The sequence below is a fragment of the Mustelus asterias genome, chromosome 22, assembly GCF_964213995.1.
Source record: "Mustelus asterias chromosome 22, sMusAst1.hap1.1, whole genome shotgun sequence".
NCBI lineage: Eukaryota > Metazoa > Chordata > Chondrichthyes > Carcharhiniformes > Triakidae > Mustelus > Mustelus asterias.
In genome coordinates, this window is record NC_135822.1 from 16,330,916 (window position 1) to 16,349,636 (window position 18,721).

At 44.4% G+C, this 18,721-nt stretch overlaps 1 protein-coding gene and 1 pseudogene across 1 annotated transcript in view; both read right to left on the minus strand.

Moving 5' to 3' along the window:
* The window catches only part of LOC144509869 (calmodulin-binding transcription activator 1-like), a 1,175,789-nt gene that overhangs the window by 9,854 nt on the left and 1,147,214 nt on the right, over window positions 1–18,721 (minus strand). The window lies entirely within an intron of this gene.
* On the minus strand, window positions 893–1,100 carry LOC144510280 (U2 spliceosomal RNA; annotated as a pseudogene).

Below are 18,721 nucleotides of genomic sequence, written 5' to 3' on the forward strand. Positions count from 1 at the left end.
TCTAGGCTCCTCCTGAATGGCTGAATTTATTCATTCATGCTTAACTTCAGACTGGGCCGCAAAGCACTTGACACTTTGGATGGTTTAAGTTCCTCATATTTGCAGCGCCAGTTTTGCCGCTCACGATTGGAAGCAGAGCTGATCGTGATCACTGTTACCGGTGCTGAATGTGGTAGGATTTCCAGGGCTGAAGGATTCACCCCTCCCCCCCTCCCCCAACTCCCCAAGAGAGCAAGTGCAGTAATTCTGTGTGGGGTGTTCAATTTCCAGTTTATTCTGGATAGGACAGACCCCCTATTTCCGGGCTGACATTGTGCAAGTAACAGCAATGTGTTTGTATCTATCTCCAGTTTTAGTGAAGACGTTGACCCACTGGATTAGCCCCTTCATCAAAAAAATGCATGGAGAGCTCTAATGAGTCTATTCCCAGTATCACATCAGACTGGTGACGATTACTTATTTTAAAAAGTTTCTTTTTAAAATACTGCTTTATTCTAAATTTGAAGTTTTTCAGATTTATTTCATTTGGGGTTTTAGCAGCTGGCCCGAGAGAGGAGACTTTCATTTCAAGCAGTCTGGAGTAGTTCAAATCCCAGTCCCATGAAGTCTCATGAATAATTCCCTGTTTTAACATTGCTTGAAGACAGACTCTTGCTGGATTAATTTTTTGGAACAGTTTTCTTTGGTGGTCAATGGGAGGTGACACTAATTGTTAAGGATCTGGTCTCAACAGCGTAAGGGAATGCACATTTGGACAGCCAAGGTTGCCGAGGTTAATGAAGTGTGAGCTCAGATCCAACAGCCTTTTATTTTGGTACCTTAATCCCAATCAAAAAACCCCAGTTTGGTCCAATCAGAGTCCCCACATGAGATCCAAGTTGACAAGACAGGATATACATCCCATCTTGGGCTTGATCAAACCAGATCCAAGCTGACAGGATGAGGCATTACACCTTCTCCCAGGCTTGATCTAATGCTTCATCTGAGCCAAAAGGCTAAGAAAATTGCTTCAGGTGAAGCTTCAGTTTAACCTCATTGGCCAAGACCAGATGCAAGACCAAATAGTACACTTGATCTCAGCCAAAAGGCCGAGAAGCGATCCTGTCGGCCTCAGAAAGCCCCTCCCAGCCAGTTATACTTCTGAATCTGCCAGCATATGTCAATTCTAGCTTTTTAAATTGGAGACACAGGGAACTGCAAATAATCATCAAGTGAGTTATAGTACCAGGTCTTTAACACAGTTGAATCAAAGCTTCTCTATCTGTCATTTAATGGAGGTTGTCAATTTGGATTTTCAAATGGATTAACATCCACATTCAATTCGCAGGAAAGGAATTTGACTTGAATGCATCAATCACAGCAATTTCCAGGCTACAGGCAAAGAAAAAGCATGTTAAAGGGATATTGATGAATGAGGCTCATTAATGGCTTCATTCTTGAGATTTGTTCTGTAAAATGCACTTCATAACAGGGCTGTCATGAGGAGGATATTTCCAAGACTCTGCAGTACAAACAAGATGTTCTAACACTGTGGCCCAGCTCCCACATTGTACCAAGTTCTCACTAAGCACTGAGGGAATGTGGGGTTAGATTTATAAGAAAGCATGAGACATGAAGGATTATTTTACCAAAAGGATATTTATATCCAAAGATGTGTGGGTTAGGTTGATTGGCCATGGTAAATTGCTCCATAGTGTCAAAGAACAAAGAAAATTATAGTACAGGAACAGGCCTTTCGGCCCCCCAAGCCTGCATCGACCATGTTGCCCGACTTAACTAAAACCCCCTACCCTTCCGGGGACCATATCCCAAAGTGTCAGGGGGACTATCAGGGTAAATACGTGCGGTTATGGGGTTAGGGCCTGGGTGGGATTGTTGTTGGTGCATGGTCAGTGGGCCAAATGACCTCCTTCTGCATGGTATGGATTCTTTGACTCTATAATCGCAGATATAAAAGGGCAGTTTGCTCATCTCCACGGTGCCATACACTCACATCTATTCCCTCTCTCCCACCCTTTGGGGTGAGGATTTCACCTCTCTCCCTCTCGGGAATCCAACCCTTACATTCTTCCCTGTCCATCTGTGTACATGCAGGTTCCACTGAGGCGGCTACTGCAGCTCTAACTGGGGTGAACCATTCAGATTTATCTCCTGTACAAATGCAGCTTGTTTAGAGTATCAGTCCAGCTTACATGTTCCAGTGTTGATATAGGACTTGAATAAGAAACCCAGAAGGTGAAGGTGCCACCAACTAAGCTTAGCTCAGGAAGACCAGCTTGTGCTTATTATCCAGGGGAAAGCTCACTCAAATGATCAAAACTGAATATCTTTCAAAGTTTCTGGCAGGTTTATTTCAGTAAATACTTCTCATGGTGTGACTGTTGGTGACAATTGTAAGTAAATGCATTATTCTCAATCAAATTTCATTTTTGTCTCTCCCTCATTACTCCTGCAAAACTTTGTTCTCCCTTTAATACTGGAATAAGGCTCAATGGGTGCAAACCTGGCTGTCAGTGCTTAAACACTAAATACCAGCAGGCTAAATCGCATCAGATGCCATCATAAATAAGTCCAATTCTATCCTCATATGACCCATTTTAGCCTTGATGTGAAGTGACAAGCTTGTCAAGTTAGGATCATCGTCACAGTAAGGGCCAAGGGATCAAAGCACAAACAGGTCAGAAAACACGATCATTAAGCATGGGTTGCATCTGACAAGATTTCAGGGGCCTGCTTCTAATTGTAAGTGACCGAGGCTTGGATGAGTTAAAATTGGGTCCAATGTGACTTAGGGAGATTGCAAACTGAGCAAGGTAGCCTGGAAGTACATTGAGAGTAAAAAGGGTCACAAGAGGTGTGGAACAATGTAACAAGATTTGAACCAAATAGTGCCAGTTACCATTTTTGGTTGTTCAAATGGCGGCAAGTTTCCATACAGCAAGAGCAAGTTAAAGTGGATGGAAGCCTATCACATTGACGTAATTCATGAACAACATATATTTATAATACATCTTTAACCTAACAAAACATCCCATTGTTCTTCATGGATGAGGTGAGAAGGATGAGGGTGGAAGGGGAAAGGAGTCAGAATTCAGACACCAAAGAGGAACTGAGAGACGAGTTAGGGGAGGTAAGCGCAGGTGAAGTGAAAGCGGTCATTTTTAAGGAGACGTTTGAGTGAGGAGAGATGGAATATGAACACTCCTGAGGACACCGCGACAGGCAAGCCCAGGAGTCAAATAATAGCAGCATTAAAAACATGTGGATCCTTTCATTTCCTTTGATTACTTTAGTTTATTGGTTGTAAAAATTTTGGAGATGAGGGAAAAAAGGCTTTTGATTGGATGGGATGTTTGGAGGTGGGAAGTCATGTGATAAAACCTCCAGGAATATGTCCAACCCTGGGTCCTGATGTTGTTTCCTATACTTTGTAAAGGTTTTTAAGTTTAAGATTTTTTTTATCAGTGTCACAAAAGTTTAAAGTTAAAGTTTATTTATTAGTCACAAGTAAGACTTACATTAACACTGCAATGAAGTTACTGTGAAATTTCCCTAGTCGCCACACTCCAGCGCCTGTTTGGGTCAATGCACCTAACCAGCACATCTTTCAGACTGTGGGAGGAAACCGGAGCACCCGGAGGAAACCCACGCAGACACAGGGAAAACGTGCAGACTCCACACAGACAGTGACCCAAGCTGGAAATCGAACCCAGGTCCCTGGCGCTGTGAGGAAGCAGTGCTAACCACTGTGCCACCCTGCTGCCCAAGTAGGCGATTAACACATAGATTAATACTGCAATGAAATTACTGTGAAACTCCCCTAGTTGCCACACTCCGGCACCTGTTTGGATACATTGAAGGAGAATTTAGCATGGCCAATGCACTTGACCCGCACATCTTTTGGACTGTGGGAGGAATCCCATGCAGACACCAGGAGAACTTGCAAAACTGTGCACAGACAGACACCCAATCCAGGAATTGAACCCGGGTCCCTGGCGCTGAGGCAGCAGTGCTAACCACTGTGCCACCATGCCACAGTGTCATCCATTCTGTATTCTCAATCTCCTTTTCCAAGGAACTCTGTCAGCATTAGTGGCCATTAATTAGGAAGTGGATGACAGGAATCTTAAGTGATCCATGAAATTTAGCTGAAATCGCATGCATTATAAATTGCCAGGGAGTCATGGGGTATCAATATTTTGCAGCCTTTCTGGTGACGATTGATAGTCGGATGTCAGTAGCTTGGAGCAAGGTTTGATGTCAGGAGATGTAATAGAATTATTCTGAGATAAATTATGCTTAGAAGTAATAGCATTCTTTCCGTCACCCCAGCTATGCATTCATCTCTGGCAGGTCTACACTTGTTTGTATCAACAGTTTCAAAGAAGCCTTCATAATTGTAAAATGAGTGCTCAGCCATTATAGATCAAAATCAGGAAGCTCTCTTTCACACAAAGGGGAGCTGAATCTGGAACTCTGTCCTCCAGGAGACTGTGGACAATAGGGGAATAATTGGAGCTTTCAAGACTGAAACTGGTAGATTTTTGTCAGGGAAAGGGTTCAAGAATATGGAACAAAGATGGAGTCAAGTTGCAAACACTCCTGTTCCCAACATTCCTATGCTACCTGGTTTGGGCTATCACAGAGCAAACTGGCTTCTTCCTTCACCACAAGTTGGTCTCATGATTTGGGGTGTGATTCAGCTGTCCTCAATGTTTCTGAGATGCTGCAGCAACTGGGTTCTCTCAGCATTTCAAAACTCCTGACTTGAACGCTGAAACATCCTGAAGCTGCATTTCTCATCAGTCCTGTCCTCACATGTTGCTGCTCCTGATCTCACACATCGGAACAGCGAGCATTGCACTGATACAATCTGTGGGCGGGATCAGGGAAGAGAAAGGAAATGAAACGGAGACGATGTGGCAAAGGATTGGTCTTAGGTACAATCATAGAATCCTACAGTGCAGAAGGAGGCCATTCGGCCCATCGAGTCTGCACCAACCACAATCCCACCCAGGCCCTATCCCCATAACCCCATGCATTTACCTTAGCTAGTCCCCCTGACACTAAGGGACAATTTAGCATGGCCAATCCACCCAACCCACACATCTTTGGAGTGTGGGAGGAAACCGGAGCACCCGGAGGAAACCCACAAAGACACGGGGAGAACGTGCAAACTCCACACAGACAGTGGCCCAAGCCAGGAATCGAACCCGGGTCCTTGGCGCTGTGAGGCAGCAGTGCTAACCACTGTGTCACCGTGCCGCCCTAGTTTCACACTATCCTCCTCACAGCACCTGCATATTTCCTATCATCCGCAAATTTTAAATTGCGGATGAATTAATATATATCCCAACACTGACCCCTGGGGAATTCCACCAGAGATCTTCCTCCAGCCTGAAAAACATCCATTAACCACTACTCACTGCTTCCTGTCACTCAAGCCAATTTCCTACCCATGCTGCTAATGTCCCTTTTATTCCATGAGCTGTAACTTTGCTTACAAGTCTGTTGTGCAGCATTGTATCAAATGCCTTTTGAAAGTCCATGTACACCACATCAACAGCATTGCCCTCATCAACCCTCTCCGTTACCTCTTCAAAAAACTCCAGCAGGTTAAATAAACATAATTCTCCCTTAAGAAATCCATGCTGCTTTTCCTTAATTAACCCCCATTTGTTCATGTGAATGTTTGTTTTGTCCTGAATTACTATTTCCAGAAGTTTCTCCGCTGCTGAAGTTAAACTGCCTGGCTTGTATCTGCTGGGCTAACCTTTACGCCTGATTCTGACCAGGGTGTAACGTTTGCAATTCTCCAGCACTCTCGCCCTGAGTCTACGGAGGCTGAAAAATTCAGACCAGCCCATCCACTCTCATTTTACTCAGTACCCTTGGATGCTCAGTATCCAGTCCGGTTGCCTTATCAACTTATCAACTTATCAACAGCCTTCCCAATACCTCTTCCTTATCAATTTTAAACCTTCCTAATGTCTGAAATACCCTAATTTTTGCCCTGGCCTGGGTCACACCTTCTTTCTTGGTAAAGACAGATGCAAAGTATTCATTTAATATCTCAGCTATGCCCTCTGTCTCCATTCATAAATCACCTTTTTAATTCCTAATTGATCCTACTATTCCTTTTGCCACCTTTTTACTATGTATATGCCTACAGGAGACTTTGGGATTCCCCTTAAAGTTGGCTGCCAGGCTTTTCATACTCCTTCTTGTGCTTCTCCTATTTGCTTTTTCACCTCCCCTCTGAACCTTCTATATTCAGTCTGCTCCTCAATTGCATTTCCCACCTGATATCTATTGTAAGCACATTTTTTCTTCCTTATCTTAATTGCTATCTCTGTCGTCATCTAGGGAGCTCTGGATTTGTTTGCCCCACCTTTCCGTTTTGAGGGAGTACACTTCGACTGTGCCAGATCTATCTCTTCTCTGAAGGAAGCCTCTTGTTCAGCTATACTGTTCTTCCGGCCAACATTTGACTCCAGTTTAAATGGCCTAGATCCATTCTTATCCCGTTGAGGTTGGTTTTTCTCCAGTTAATTCTTCTCACTCTGCATTGTTCTTTGTCCTTTTCCATCGACAGCCAAAACCTTAAAATAAAATGATAACTCTCCACTAAATGTTCTCCTGACATCTGATCCAGTTGGCTCAGCTCATTCCCAGGAATAAGGTCTAGCTGTGTCTACTTTCCCTTGGACTGTAAACATACTGCTGTAGACATTGTTTCTGAACACACTCTAAGAAGTCTTGTCCCTCTCTACCATTTACACTACCACCATCCCAGTCTATATTTGAATAACTACCCTATAATTGTTGCACCTCTCTGCAATTTCCTTGCAGATTTGTTCTTTGACATCCTTCCCAATGGTTGGTGGCCTGCAGACTACACCATGCAACGCCATTGCACCTTCTTTTGTTCCTTAGCTCTAGTCAAATTGATTCTGTCATTGATCCCCCTGGACATCCTCCTCTTCAACACTGCAATACTCTCCTTATCAATACTGTCAGCCCCTCCTTTTCTCCATTTCCTATCTTTCCTGAACACCTTATATCCAGAAATGTTTAACACTCAGTCCTGCCCTTCTTTGAGTCAGGCCTCTGTTATTGCCACATCATCATTTTTCACATGACAATCTGCACCTGTAATTCACTAATTTTATTTACCACACTCTGTGCATCCACATACATGCACACGAACCCTGATTTAGACTTTATTACTTTCTCCCTTACTCTGACCTCACCTACTAACTTACTATTCCCAATTCTAGTGCTACCTTCCTCTCTGATATTATCTTCTCACACCCCTGCCAAGTTAATTTAAATCCTCCCCAATAATACTAGCAAAACACCCCACAAGGAACTCAGGGGTCTCCTGCACTATGTGCCTGTTTCTGCTTAACTACTGGTCGTCACCCATTCCCTTTCTCTCTGCATACCCCTAAGCTGTGGGATTGCCATATCAATAGATGTGCTATCCACAAATCTCTCAAGTTCAAGGATGCACCATAGTGACTCCAGCTGCCGCTCAAGTTTCAAAACCTGGAACTCATGCTGTCGCAACTGATGACACTTGCTGCACAAATGGTTACGCAAGTCACAGGAAGTGTCCTAGAGTTCCCACATAGGACAGGGTGTGCACTCCAGAGGTTGGAGCAGCACTGCCATTCCTTTATCTTGATAGAAAGAATAGAAGAGGTTATCTTTTAAATGGAGTGAAGTTATTAAATGTTGGTGTTCACAGGGATTTAGGTGTCCTTGCATAAGAAAAACAGAAAGGTAACAGCAAATAATGAGGAAGGTAAATGGTCCATTGGGTTTTAACGTAAAGGGGTGGAGAGCAAAAATCTGAAGTCATCCTACATTTGTACATGGCTTTGGAGAAACCACACCTTAAGTACTGTGCACAGTTTTGGTCTCTATACGTAAGGAAAGGTAGACTCAGAGGGAATGCAATGAAGATTCGCTTCACTGATTCTGGGGATGAGAGGTTTGTCCAATGAGGAGCGATTGAGTAGAATGGGCCTATACTTTCTAGAGTTTAGAAGATTGACAGTTGATCTCATGGAAATGGATAAGGTTATGGGACAGCTTGATTTTTGTTTCCCCTGGCTGGAAAGTCTAGAATTAGGGGACATAGGCTGAAACTCTACCACCTCGCCTGCCCCGGAATTGGGGCGGGTGAGGTTCCCAGAACGGAAATCTCCGTTGGCCTTGGGTAGGATTTTACGATCTCGCTCGAGCGATGCCATAAAATCCTGCCCATAGTCTCAGGATAAGAGGTCAGAAACTTTGGACTGAGATGAGGTGGGATTTCTTCACTCTGAGGGTTGAAAACCGTTGGAATTCTCTAGCCCAGAACGGGGCAGTACTCAGTCATTGGGTATATTCAAGGCTGAAATTGAAAGATTCTGGACACTGAGGGAATGAACGGACATGGAGATTGGCTGAGATGTTGACATCAAGGATCCGCCATCACCTTGTTAAATGGCGGAGCAGGCTCAAGGGGCTGACTCCTGCTCCTAATGTTCTCAAAGCTGAAAGGGAAGCCCAGAAGCCTTGTGTTCAGTCCTATGAATCAATGTGCAATTATACAAGAGTCTTAAAATCTCACTGTGTGACACAAGAATATAAACATTTAACAGGATTGCCTGATGCATCTTTGTCTGTTATTTAAACCTCAAATGGGTTCACACCTCCATTAAACAATGCACCAAGTCACTTCATATGAATATTTTAAAATGCTTGTGCCACACGGCAGCAATTTGAGGGCAGGAATTCCAGACCCAGCGCGCCCAGCAGTAAGCTACATTCAAAGGGAGTCCCATTCACCCATCACCCCTGTGCTCACTAACCTACATAGGCTGAAGCAGTGCCTCCATTTTCAAATTCCAATCCTTGTTTTGAAATCTTTCGATGGCTTGATGCTATCTCTCTGTAGGCTCCCCCATTTCTAAAACTCTCCTGTTCTCCTCCAATTCCTACACATTCCTGCTGCCGGGGAACTTTCCCAACGACCAGTTTGGAATTGGATTGGTTGCCCAATCCATGGAGGCAGGAAGCCGATTACATTGGCTAAGGGTCCAATTAGGGGTGATTTTGCAGTCTTACCAGCATACAGAGGTCGCCAGCTCAGTGGAAGCAACCTCACTGTGGCAGGCTGGAGCTATCATTGGAGCTGGAGGTTCCAGGCCTCAATGTCGGTCAGGGCTGTGAGCATGAGGCTTCCTTGTGGTCCCTGACCTCCCTCAGTCGTGCCCGCCTCTCCCAGTGGGACTGCTAAGGCTCCAGAACTGTTGGTCCTCCGATTGGTCCTGCAGTATCGAGGTCCTACCTGCTGGGAAGGTTGCTGAACTGGTCTCACTGCTGGCAAGTGTGGGCTTGGGACCCCCATTTTAATCCTGATGTTGAGGGCCCAAAGCCCGTGTAAAATTCCAGCCCAATATCTACTCGTGACTCAATTTCAAATCTTGTTTGATAACACTCCTGTAAGCAAGTATCGTGGGTCTTGGGATGTTTTATTGTATTAAAGGTGCTGTATAAACACAAGTTGTTGTTATAAATTGGTGGACCCTATTCCCTGATCTGTGTTTCCTTCAAGTGCGACTTTGAATGGGAAATCAAGAACTTACCTCCGTCCCTGATCCAATTTGTGACAATTATCTGTTCTAAATGGAGAGGCGGGGGAGGATGCAGTGAGCAATTAAATAGCTTCTGCCCTCTTCTGCCACCAGTCCCATCTCCTCAAACCACACGGTGTTTGTCCATCTTGAGGACGGAGAGTAGAGAAAGTTCCCAAGATGTCAACAACCTCTCTCCAATGTGCCCCTAAAACTGCATATACACTGGTGTACGCTGAGTAGAAAACAGGGACACCTTTATCTGTAAGCCAACTCTCTGCATTGATGCTGATAATGGCTGGAGTTCTTTGGCCGTTCAAGCTGTTGGGATTCTCTGGTCCCGCTGCAGTGAACGGAGATTTGGCTGAGCGCCAAATCCTCCATCCTTGCTTGCCCGGTGCAGCGGTGGGGGGTGTGAACGGCCGGAGAATTCCAGCTATGGTCTTCCCAGAATCACAGATTCATGGGCAATGAAAATAGGGTCAAGGTTTAGCAGTTTCAATGCAGGCAGCTAGCACATGGATACTGATCTGAATTAAACATTGTGGAGCTCTGTAAGCAAGAATAAGAGCAGCTTGTGGAGGATGTGGGTTGGTCATCACTGACTGCAAGTACAAATCAGGTAACCAGTCGGTCTGTTAATTCTCCCACAGCTGATTGCCAGGCCAAGAGATGGTCACAAGTTATTGTTAATTGATCTGAAAAAAGTGCAAACTGCCCAGGAGGTGCCAACAGGTGGAATGGCAAAAGAGAAGGAGCAAAAAAGAGTTTGAGAGAAGGTTCACTTGTCTCATTCCTGGAATGAGAGACTTATCTTATGAAAAAAGGTCAGACATGTTGAGCCTGTATCCATTAGAGTTTAGAAGAATTAGAATGATAGAATCTCTACAGTGCAGAAGGAGGCCATTTGGCCCATCGAGTCTGCACCAACAATAATCCCATCTATCCCCGTAACCCCACACATTTACCTTACTTCCCCTGACACTAAGGGACAATTTAGCATGACTAATCCACCAAACCTGCACCGTTTTTGATCTGTGGGAGGAAATTGGAGCACCCGGGGGAAACCCACACAGGCATGGGGAGAACGTGCAAACTCTACACAGACAATTAACTGAGACCAGAATTGAACCCGGGTCCCTGGACTGTGAGGCAACAGTGCTAACCACTGTGCCGCCATGTCACTTTCGGAAATGATCTTATTGAATCACAAAGATCCTGATAAGGTAGATATGGGAGGATATTTACATTTGTGGGAAAGACTAGAACCATGGAACACAATGTAAGAATAAGGGGTCTGCTGTTTAAGACAGAGATGAGGCAAAATTAATTCTGTCAAAGGGTCATTAGTATGTGGAATTCTGTTCCCCACAAAGCAGTGGAGGCTGGGTCATTGAATTTATTCAAGGCAGAGTTGGAAGATTTTTGATGGACAAGGGAGTCAAGGGTTATGGGGGGCTGACAGGAATGTGGAGATGAAACACATCCAGATCAGCCATGATCTTATTGAATGTGCGACTCCTGTCCCTAATTCCTATGTTCCCATGTTTCTAAATGAGATTAATATTGGATTTTACAGTTCATATCAGTCAGCCCAATGCTTTGGAATCTTCCAGTCAACCATTTGTCATGTCTATCCCAAAGCTACCCAATCACATGCAGAGGGATAAGTTTCCTGGGTTTGGTTGTCAACTCAAGGTCTTACTTCATAATTCTTGGCCAATTCCAGCCTGGAAATTGCACTGTGCTCACATGATGTTGCTGCATTCATAACAAAATACTCTGCCCCCGATTTTAATAGCAAAACGGACTCATTTACATTAATTAACCTAATGCTTTTGTTAAATTAATGAGAGGATTGGGCACAAATACATAATCCATTAACAGCACGTTATAGTACCGTGGATGGAATGTTGGGGTTTACTGACACTATTTAGGATATAATGTTGGTGTTTATTGATACTATTTAGGATATAATGTTGGGGTTTATTAATGCTATCCAGGATATAATGTTGGGGTTTATTAATACTATCCAGGATATAATGTTGGTGTTTATTAATGCTATCCAGGATATAATGTTGGTGTTTATTAATACTATCCAGGATATAATGTTGGGGTTTATTGACACTATTTAGGATATAATGTTAGGGTTTATTGACACTATTTAGGATATAATGTTGGGGTTTATTAATGCTAAACAGGATATAATGTTGGGGTTTATTAATACTATCCAGGATATAATGTTGGGGTTTATTGACACTATTTAGGATATAATATTGGGGTTTATTGACACTATCCAGGATATAATGTTGGGGTTTATTGACACTATCCAAAGAACAAAGAAAATTACAGCACAAGAACAGGCCCTTTAGCCCTCCAAGCCTGCACAGACCATGCTGCCGAACTGAATTAAAATCCCCAACCCTTCCGGGGACCATATCCTTCTATTTCCATCCTATTCATGTGTTTGTCAAGACACTCCTTAAAACTCACAACCTATCTGCTTCCACTACCTCCCCCGGCAGCGAGTTCCAGGCACCCACCACCCTCTGTGTAAAAAACTTGCCTCGTACATCTCCTTTAAACCTTGCACCTCGCACCTTAAACCTAAGCCCCCTAGTAATTGACTGTTCCACCCTGGGAAAAAGATTCTGACTATCCACTCTGTCCATGCCCCTCATAATCTTGTAGACTTCTATCAGGTCACCCCCTCAAGCTCCGTCATTCCAGTGAGAACAAACCAAGTTTCTCCAACCTCTCCTCATAGCTAATGCCCTCCATACCAGGCAACATCCTGGTAAATCTTTTCTGTACCCTCTCCAAAGTCTCCACATCTTTCTGGTAGTGTGGCGACCAGAATTGAACACTATATTCCAAGTGCGGCCTAACTAAGGTTCTATAAAGCTGCAACATGACTTGCCAATTTTTAAATTCGTTGCCCCGGCCGATGAAGGCAAGCATGCCACATGCCTTCTTGACTACCTTCTCCACCTGCGTTGCCACTTTCAGTGACCTGTGTACCTGTACACCCAGATCCCTCTGCCTATCAATACTCTTAAGCGTTCTGCATATGTATATTTCCAAGTTGTAATATTGGGGTTTCTTGACACTATCCAGGATATAATGTTGGGGTTTCTTGACACTATCCAGGATATAATGTTGGAGTTTATTGACACTATTTAAATAAAATACTGGGGTTTATTGACACTATTTAGGATATAATATTGGGGTATATTGACACTATTTAATATATAATGTTGGGGTTTATTGACACTGTCCAGGATATAATGTCAGGGTTTATTGACACTGTTTAGGATATAACACTTGTTAGTGTTTTAATTTGTACAACTTGACAGAACTAAACGGAAAGAGATAAGACGTCTCTTTACTTCTAAATCAGATTGAATTGAGTGATCCAATGAATCAGATGCATTTAAAACAGTAATGCAAAATAGGTAAATCACAAATGAAGGGAAGATTCTCTGAGACAAACAGCACAGGGATTCCCTGCTATTCAACAGGACAAGGTTGGTGGCAGGGTCTACCTACCAACGCTGTTTGTGTTTTTGGGCAACAGGTAATTTGAGGGGAAGATTGGGTGTTTGCAATACACATCTTCACTTGTACTGAATGAAACAAGAGGTGAGGGACAGAAAGCCACCCAGGCCTATGGACAAAACAGGCTGTCATTGGCAACTATATTCTCAAAAGGAGCTCCCACCGCACACACAGTATAATTGATCAGGGGCTGAGTTGTCACTGTTACACTGGAAATGCTGTATTGCCATTGCTCTTCACCAGTGCGACAACCAGAACTCAAAGGTCTTTCCCACGAGTGACAGCAGAAGGTCAGCGCACAGCTTTCTACTTTTGCTTGGTGTTTTCTGCTTGAGAGGTGTTCTTGAGCAAGAATTTAAAACTCCTCCATTTCCGCGCACACGAGTAAGAAATCTCTTTACTCACTGGTGTGAACCATCGATTGCAGCAACTTGCAAAGTCCCACTGAACAGGATTAAAGGAGCTGTGTGTGATCCTGTGCCCTTGGTGATCTATCAAACTACTGGGGATATTTACCCTGAAAGATGACCTCAGTAAAAGAATGAGATGCAGGAATATGTCACGGATAATGGTGTTGAACTGATGAGATCAGATTGGCTACACTATCATACAATGTCTGATATTCAGTTCCATTGCAGTCAATGGAAGTAAGTATTGGGCTGTATGTATAATGGGCGTCTAATCCTACACCACCCGTTTTCCATTATCACCCTGGACATGTTTCTACCAAGTGTTGTGTAATCTACTGGTCTGGCAGCATCTGTGGAGAGAGAAACAGAGTTAATGTTTCAAGTCCATTTGACTGTTCTTCAGAGCGAAAGACAGGGAGAAATGTGATGGGTTTTATACTGTTTAACAGAGGGTAGAGCAGCTGGAGCAAAACAGAAGGTCAAGGGTAGGTGTGAGTTAGGAGAGATTGCACCAAGATGTTTAGGGCACAAGAGAAAGGAAGTGTGAATGGCAGCGTTAAGGATTGAAGAAGGTGCTGATAGTGGAATAAAGGTAAGGTAGCAGAATGTGTTAGCAAGAGAACACAGGTCAGTGCTCAGTGAAAACAGAACTCAAGAACAGTTGACAGATGGGATGATGGGTTTGGGGCTGATGGAGAAGTGGATCAGAGTATCATCGAGGGAGTGGTCGCTGCGGAATGCTAATGCGGTGGGGTGGGCGGATGGGGAAACGTGTTTCATGGAGGCATCGTGCTGGAGTTGGCAGAAATGGTAAAGGATGGTCATCTGAATGAGGAGGCTGGTGGAGTGAAAAGGAAGGACAAGGGGGACCATATCATGGTTCAGGGATGGAAGGGAAGGGGTGAGGGCAGAGTTGCGGGAGATGAGTTGGACACAGTTGAGTGCCTTGTTACCCACAATGTGGGGGGAGGGGGGGGATTGGATCCCCACTGTCAGCATTTCGCAAGGACCACTCCTTCCGTGACACCCTGGTCCACTCCTCCGTCATCCCCAATCCCTCATCCCCTTCCCATACAATCGCAGATGGTGAAAAACCTGCCATTTTACCTTCTCTCTCCTCGCTATCCAAGGCACCAAAGGCTCCTCCCAGGTATAACAGCGATTGATGTGCATCTCCTTCAATTTGGACTATTGTATTTTGCTACTCCCCAATGTGAAGTCCCCTACACTGAGGAGGCTAAACACAGACTAGGTAACCGTTTTGCAGAACACCTTCGTTCAGCCCACGAGCAATACCCCAACCTCGCTATTACTTGCCATTTCAATTCACCATCTTGTTCTGCTACCAACATATCTGTCCTTGGCCTGCTGCAATGTTCCAGTGAACCCCAGTGCAAACTGTGGGGCATCAACGCCTCTGTCAGTATTCTACCACCCTGCCCGCCATGGGAACGGAACGAGCGAGGGGCGGACCATAGAAATGTCCGTTGACCTCAGGCGGGATTTTCTGGTCTCGGGTCAAGCGAGGCTGTAAACTCTCGCCCCATACCTTCCAGTTTGGCATGTTACAGCCTTCTGGGCTCAACATTGCGTTCAGCAGCTTTAGACTGTGAACTTTCTCCTCCACCTTGACCCCCTTTTAATCCCCCCAAAATATTTTTCATCCCACCCCTCTCGCAGAGGGCCATCTCTCATTGTTCTAAAGTTCTGTTTTCACTGAGCACTGACCTTTGTTCTTCTATTACCACATTCTCCTATCTTACCTTTATGCCACACGTTCTCTAGGTCTTAACACTGCCTTTCTCCTGTGCCCTAAACATTTCCGTTCAATCTCTCCTGACGTCACACCTATCCCTGACATTTTATTTCGCTCCCCTTGCTCTCTAACAGTATAAAATCCATCACATTTCCCCCCTCGCTTTAACTCTGAAGAAGAGTCATGCAGACACGAAACGTTAACACTGTTTCTCTCCCCACCGATGCTGCCAGACCTGCTGAGCTTCTGCCGTATTTTATTTCAGATTTCCAGCATCCGCAGTATTTTGCCTTTATATTGTTATGCAGTGTGATTTAGTTCAGAGGGGCACAAACCTGGCTCCTCACGCAAGCCTTCAATTTGTTTCAATTTCATACATTCCGTCAAATTCAGCAAGCCTCAAATCTGTGCCTGAAAATCTACTCCCATCGCTGAATCGATGGGCCTCTTGCCTCAGAGGAGCCAGAGCCACAGTAATGTGGTTGATTCTCAACTGACCCTCTGAAATGGCTGAGCAAGCCACTCAGTTGTATCAATCGAGGGCAACTAGGGATGGGCAATAAATGCTGGCCAGCCAGCGACGCCCATGTCCATATAATGAATAAACAAAACGGATGCTAGGATGCTGCCAGGTCTTTCTGTGCATTCAGCAGGAGTTTCATTATCAGCCCTTTAGGTCTGCTCTGGCGTTTAATTGGAATTTTCCTCACCTCCCCCCCCTACTTTATTTGGCTTGTTGACTTTACCATCTCAAAGTTGGACATCTCAGCACATTAAGGCCACATGACATGGGTCACATAAATCAAAGAAGAACAGTTACAGCGTTCACTACACATGATGGCACTGTAAGTGTGTTCAGAAACAACCTTTTCATATCATCGCCACAAATCGGATGCAGGCAATCCCTTCCAGTATCACCCAGTACTTTACATAGTAACAATATTCCCTGCAACGTGCAATCAATGACTTAAAAATATCATTGACAGTATAGAAATGCAACAAGGCCAGAAAATCCATAACAACAGGCCAGCTCATACAAGACATAACAGGATCATATAATTTCGCAAATCACACACGCTAATATAAATCAGGTTCTCCCTTTTCCGAGCAGTTTCATTAATCACAACTCATTTGTGACAGAGGTCAAAGATTCAAACAAGCCAATGAATTCGAACAATCTTTTAGTCACTTGTTTAAAGCTGCAATATATTACGTCAAAAAAATGGTTCTTGCAGAAATCTATTGATAAGAAATAAATGAGATTGCAGAGCCTTTGGCTTTGATCTTTATGTTGTCATTGTCTACAGGAATAGTGCCAGAAGACTGGAGGATAGCAAATGTTGTCCCCTTGTTCAAGAAGGGGAGTAGAGACAACCCTGGTAATTATAGACCAGTGAGCCTTACTTCTGTTGTGGGCAAAGTTTTGGAAAGGATTATAAGAGATAGGATTTATAATCACCTAGAAAGGAATAATTTGATTAGGGATAGTCAACACGGTTTTGTGAAGGGTAGGTCGTGCCTCACAAACCTTTGAGAAGGTGACCAAAGAGGTGGATGAGGGTAAAGCAGTTGATGTAGTGTATATGGATTTCAGTAAAGCGTTTGATAAGGTTCCCCACGGTAAGCTATTGCAGAAAATATGGACGCATGGGATCAAGGGTGATTTAGCGGTTTGGATCAGGAATTGGCTAGCTGTAAGAAGACAGAGGGTGGCGGTTGATGGGACATGTTCATCCTGGAGTTCAGTTACTAGTGGTGTACCGCAAGGATCTGTTTTGGGGCCACTGCTGTTTGTCATTTTTATAAATGACCTGGATGAGGGCGTAGAAGGATGGGTTAGTAAATTTGCGGATGACACTAAAGTCAGTGGAGTTGTAGACAGTGTGGAAGGATGTTGCAGGTTACAGATGGACATAGATAAGCTGCAGAGCTGGGCTGAGAGGTGGCAAATGGAGTTCAATGCGGAAAAGTGTGCAGTGATTCACTTTGGAAGGAGTAACAGGATTACAGAGTACTGCGCTAATGGTAAGATACTTGGCAGTGTGGATGAACAGAGAGATCTCGGTGTCCATGTGCACAGATCCCTGAAAGTTGGCACCCAGGTTGATAGGGTTGTTAAGAAGGCGTACGGAGTGTTAGCTTTTATTGGTAGAGGGATTGAGTTTCGGAGCCAGGAGGTCATGTTGCAACTGTACAAAACTCTGGTGTGGCCGCACTTGGAGTATTGCGTATAGTTCTGGTCGCCGCATTATAGGAAGGATGTGGAAGCATTGGAAAGGGTGCAGAGGAGATTTACTAGGATGTTGCCTGGTATGATGGGAAAGTCTTATGAAGAAAGGCTGAGGGACTTGAGGTTGCTTTCGTTAGAGAGAAGAAGGTTAAGAGGTGACTTAATAGAGGCATACAAGATGATCAGAGGATTAGATAGGGTGGATAGTGAGAGCCTTTTTCCTCGGATGGTGATAGCTCGCACGAAGGGACATAGGGCGGCACGGTGGCACAGTGGTTAGCACTGCTGCTTCACAGCTCCAGGGTCCCGGGTTCGATTCCCGGCTCGGGTCACTGTCTGTGTGGAGTTTGCACATTCTCCTCGTGTCTGCGTGGGTTTTCTCCGGGTGCTCCGGTTTCCTCCCACAGTCCAAAGATGTGCGGGTTAGGTTGATTGGCCAGGTTAAAAATTGCCCCATGGAGTCCTGAGATGCGTAGGTTAGAAGGATTAGCGGGTAAATATGTGGGGGTAGGGCCTGGGTGGGATTGTGGTCGGTGCAGACTCGATGGGCCGAATGGCCTCCTTCTGCACTGTAGGGTTTCTATGATTTCTATGAAATTGAGGGGTGATAGATATAGGACAGATGTCAGAGGTAGATTCTTCACTCAGAGAGTAGTAAGGGTGTGGAATGCCCTGCCTGCAGCAGTAGTGGACTCGCCAACATTAAGGGCATTTAAATGGTCATTGGATAAACATATGGATGATATTGGAATACTGTAGGTTAGATGAGCTTTAGATTGGTTTCACTGGTCCCTGCAACATTGAGGGCCGAAGGTCCTGTACTGCGCTGTAATGTTCTATGTTCTATGGTAATACAACAGGCATTTTGCACTGTGAGAAGCCAAGGCCCTTGGTGCAAGGTATAAGTACAATAAAGGGTAAAAGAATTTTTGAGAGTTGTTTGAGTCAATCAAGTGTTAAAATGAACTAACTGAACTACTGGGGCATTGGTCATTGATGGTCTGGGTTTAGGAACATGATTGTGATGTCTAGCTGGTAAGGTGGAGCCAAGTTTAACCTGGCCTGTTCCTTTAAGGCCACTGCTCAGGCATGACTTGTGACACAATGCACTGAATAGGGACCATGGGTTCAAATCTCA